This window comes from Belonocnema kinseyi, chromosome 8 (genome assembly GCF_010883055.1).
Source record: "Belonocnema kinseyi isolate 2016_QV_RU_SX_M_011 chromosome 8, B_treatae_v1, whole genome shotgun sequence".
Lineage (NCBI taxonomy): Eukaryota > Metazoa > Arthropoda > Insecta > Hymenoptera > Cynipidae > Belonocnema > Belonocnema kinseyi.
Genome location: NC_046664.1, coordinates 22,526,142 through 22,531,269, shown reverse-complemented (window position 1 = coordinate 22,531,269; position 5,128 = coordinate 22,526,142).

Below are 5,128 nucleotides of genomic sequence, written 5' to 3'. Positions count from 1 at the left end.
TTCGACGTTTGTAAAATATCATCATAATTAATATCCTATGAAAAACTCCTAGCTCTCCGTACAGGGGGCAGGTTATTACTGATGGGTGGACCAATCTACCTGGGTGTAGAACCAGTCGCTGTTATTTTTAAATAAATCACGAAAAGTCTCTATGATCAAAACGATGTTATAGGAGAAAAGAGTGGTGGGTAGAAGGAGCGGTCATGTGTTAGACGGCGATAGCGTGATTGCTTTGCTATGGCCGACGGTAATTTTGTGATCGCGCGATGGCGTAGTGTTGTGGCGTCGACTATGAATGCTGTTATTGGATGAATTGAATAGTTGGATGTGGGGAGTGAAAATACCCATTTAAAATTGAGTGGAAATGTGGAAATGCCCAGTCAGAATTATTACAAATAGGAAACCTACGTTGTAACTTATAGTTGTAAATGGATATATTTTAGAATGCACAAAATGCCACAGAAAAGGAAGGATTTCACTTCATAACCTGATAGGAATTTTACATTCTGAAGAATTATGCACCAGGTAGTTCAACACGTAATAAATGAAAATATTTTAATTTAAAATGGGGTAAGAATGCGTCAAGTTTTCGAAGGCTTCACTTTCTTGTGACGGACCGTAAACATTACAATAAATAGTGAAGTAAAGGGTTTTTCAATAGGCACGCTACAAAAGTAGACCGATAGTGACAGCAAACGACGCAATTTTTTCCCGCTCTTTTGACATTTCTCATCAGTGAGGTTTGTCATTTTATCATGGAAATATATACGATCCAACAAGGAGTCGAAATTATTAAAATTTACTACCGAAATTCGGAGTCAGTGGCCTCAACTTTAAGAGCGCTACGACCCATTTCTGGTCGTCATAATCGTCCTGCCAGATCAACAATTGAGCGTCTAGTGGAAAAATTTGAATCCACAGGTACAGTGCAAAATGTTCCCGTGCCAGTGAGACAAAGAAGTGCCCGTAGTGTCGAGAATATTGCTGCCGCTAGCGCATCAATTAAGAAAGACCCAAATCAGTCTCTCACACGTCGTTCTTAAGCGTTGGGCTTATCTGTGACGTCGTTGTGGCGTATTATGCGAAAAGATCTTAGCCTACATCCTTACAAGATCAAATTGACGCAAGAACTGAAGCCGCTTGACCACCAGAAGCGACGTATGTTCGTGAATTAGGCTGAGCAACAACTTGAAAATGATCCGGATTTTCATCGAAAAATCATCTTCAGCGATGAGGCTCATTTCTGGCTGAATGGCTTCGTCAATAAGGAAAATATGCGTTATCGGTCAGGCAGCAATCCACACGAACTCCATGAGTCGACATTACATCCCGAAAAAATTACGGTTTGGTGTGGTTTATGGGCCGGTTTATGGGTAGTCCTATGGGACTACGTCAAGTCTATGGTCTATGCCAACAAGCCAGCGACGATTGATGAACTTCGTACAAATATCGAACGTGAAATTGCAGCAGTATCGGCCGAATTATGCTTGAAAACCGTCGAAAATTGGGTTCAGCGTCTGGACTTCTGCAAGCGTGCCCGTGGAGGCCATGCAAAAGAAATCGAGTTCCATACATAATGGCATCGAATGTACTTTCACATGAATAAAGAATTTCATTTATATCCAAAACCGTTTTTGTTTTAGTTAAAAAAACTTTTGTAGCGCCTTATTGAAAAGCCCTTTAGTAATGAGCTAAGACTTAGAATATTTCGCGGTTTTTTGACTTGCTGAGAGCATTCTAATCTATAGTGGTGTAAGAATGGGTACCGATTGTCAAGAATTTGCTGTTTTAAAATCCACAGAACACATTCTAATTTAGATTGGGAAAAGAATGGGTCAAGTTTGCAAAGGTTTGGCGACCTTGTCTTCCATATAACATCTTTTAATTTAGAGTAGGATAAGTATCGACCAAAATTGCGAAGGCTTCGCCGTCTATGCACCCAATAAGGACATCATAACTTAGAATGGGATAAAAATGGGTCTAGATTGCAAAGGCTTTGCTATCTTGTGTCCCGAAAAAACAAATTTAATAAATTCAAGAAGAATTTCAAATTATACATGTAATTTATAACTGTGGTTATAAATATATAACCGTGGTCGTATATTAACTTTTAGATTAAAATTAATAGTTTTTGGTCATAAATTCAACTGTTTTGGTTGAAAATGAACGTCGTTGTAGAAAATACAATGGTTTTGTAGAATTTTATTTTCTTTGCAAAAAATTTAAATAGTTTGTTGTAAGTATTTTTTTTTCGTGGTTGAAAATTTAACTAATTTCGTTGAAAATATTTTTCTTTCTGAAAATCGATTTACTTGGATCAGCTATTTGACTATATGGTTGAGAATAAACGTTTTCAGTTGAAATGTACAAAATGAATTGAGTATTGACAATTTCGAATCCCTCGTGTAAAATTTTTTTAGTAATGAAATAAATATATATTGTACAATAAACATACAGAATCAGATAGATAAAGTAAAAAAATTAGAATAGAAATAATGTAATTAGCACAGAGTTTTGATTTTCAAATATGATACATAAAATTAAACCCATAAATTCAAAATGGGAAAGTATTTTAATTAGATAAAAAAACAGTTTTCTATACATGATTTCAAAACTAAAGAAGCTACCATTTTGTCGAACTGGAGAAAATGGTGCATACCTAAATTTTCATTGTCAAACCGTATTTCAAGAATTGAAATTCGAAGCTTTATTCCTGAATACTTGAAATACTCCCGATTCCAGCAAAATAATTTCATCTCTTTTTTGCACCAGGTGTCTCAATTAAGAAATAATTATTATTTTCTTAATTAATTATGTTTGCAATCCATTGACATAAGAAACTTCAAGGTCCTAAAGCATAGTGTGACAAATTAAGAGACTTTAATTAGCGTTTACTTTTTATGTGTAATTATCCGAGTTTCTACAGGTAAAATGAAAATAGGCGTACATGGTAATAAACACCAATTAATTAAATCAATTATTTCATTATATGTAAATTTTCTAATTGCGTCACCAAACCCCAAAAATGAGGCTGGTCGGATCGATAAGCTAGAAGATAAGAAATATAAATATTTTGCATGAGTATATATGCATAAAACATCAAATTATTAAATCAGTTAAGCTGTTCTTAAATTTTTCCGTGTTTTTCCTTCCATTTAAAAGAAAATGAGGATCCCTCATACTCTCATCTTCACCGCTGTCATTGTTCTTAATTCCATTGGTAAGAAGAATAAATAATAATTATATTTTTCATTGTCACTTTTTCACCTCTCTTCATTTCAAAAATTTATATTTTGTTTAAAATTGCAATTTACATTGCTTTTTAAAAATTTTTTAAAGTCCGAGAAAACGTCAGAAAATCCAATTGAATTTATTTTCCGGTCGGAATTTTTTTTGATTCTTATAGTTGTATTAAGGAACACACTCGACACAGCTTCAAAGATACGAGTGCTCCACAGATACGAGCATCCGGACTGCAAAGGAGTGAGCAGAACTTATGCCTCCCTGCTCCTGCCTTATTTAAGAGTTAGGCGCACGCGAATATATACTGTCTCGAATTCGAAAGGTGTGTGCGCGTAGTAGGCCTGTATACGTGCTCACGCATTACACCCGTAATCTAAACGTCGCAGGAGTGGGAGCTCCTTTCACAATCCTATTTTTGGAGTTTCCGATTTCTGAAGTTTTCGTATCTTTGGAGTGCGGGTGTGATTATTCAAGTAGGACTTCAAGTAGACAGTAATACAGCTTACAATACTTTTCTCAATATCATTATAGTCGTGCCTCATAATTTTGTTACAGTCAGTTCATAATATACCAATTTGCCTTAAAAAAATGTAGTCCTTTTATTGCTTACAGAATTAAGTTTACAGTTCGACTGTTTACCGAATGGTGATCCAATTCCAAGGATTTTTCGTGGTGAACCTTCTTCTTCTCCTGAAAGACATTCTCCAGAAAGAGCTCTTATTCCTGCCGAGCGTTCTCGTCTTGCCAGGTCTAAGTCTCCTCCTCCCAGACAGTGTCCTTCATTTATACTTGGATTTCCACTTAAAGAATACAGTCTTCTAAGGCTTATTCCTCATAACTGTCCGCAACTAGTACTCGAAATTCGGAAATACACTTTTCCTGAGGATAAGCCACTTGAATTAAGAGGCGCACATAATACATATATACCTATGCCAATCGAAGAGCGATTTGTTTTATCAACATCCGCTGGGGACGCCTTAGCGTTATTTGACCGTAATAATACAATTCTTCGTGGAATATATACTTGTATTAATGGCGTGGGAAAACGGGCAAAAATAAACATAAATAGTGGCGCGGTTCACGTATTGAACCGAAATGAAGTATATGAAACTCCCATGGGCAGCAATACGAATTATAGAGTAGTCCATGTAGAAGAAATGTAGACCAAAATGGCCTGCACCATAATTTAATTTAAGAAAATGTAGTCCCTCTTCCCTGGAAACAGAATAAGCAGTCTATTGAGGCATTTGGTTGAATTTAGGCTGTTTTTATAGCTATAAGTTGATTTGTTTTTGAAACAGGTCTCCTTTTCCTTTAAATCAAGGACTTGTTTCTTTTTTACTGATTCATAATTTCTGGTAAACTTTTTCGATGCATGTACAAAAGAATATATTGGATCTTGGGATCATATAAATATTTACTTACAATAAAATTTCGTTTCCAAAAAATGTTTGGTAAAGTTTAGTGTTCGCGTCTTTGATTGCGGGAATCACATCTTCCATGTAGGAAAAACTGATACTTCAGTCGATGGACTTCAATTTGTTTTAAGAAAATATTTTTCGCATTTTAGATCATATTTGACAAAAAACAAAAAGAAACGTTTCTTGGTGCTTCTGATTTAATTTTCCAAATTCTATCATTTGAGAACAAGCAAGAAAATTTTTGATATAAATCTATATTTATTTCAATTAGCGAAATAATAAATAAGACAGCTAAAAAATATATAAAAAATGAATATAAAATACAAAAAATATTCAAATAGATTTTGTTTTTGCGCTGAAATAAAATTATAATTAACATAAGTATAAAATATAAATTAATAATTTACTTTGAACTAATTAAGGGAAATACACAAAAACGTATTTAAAGAGGCTTTGTTTTTGTG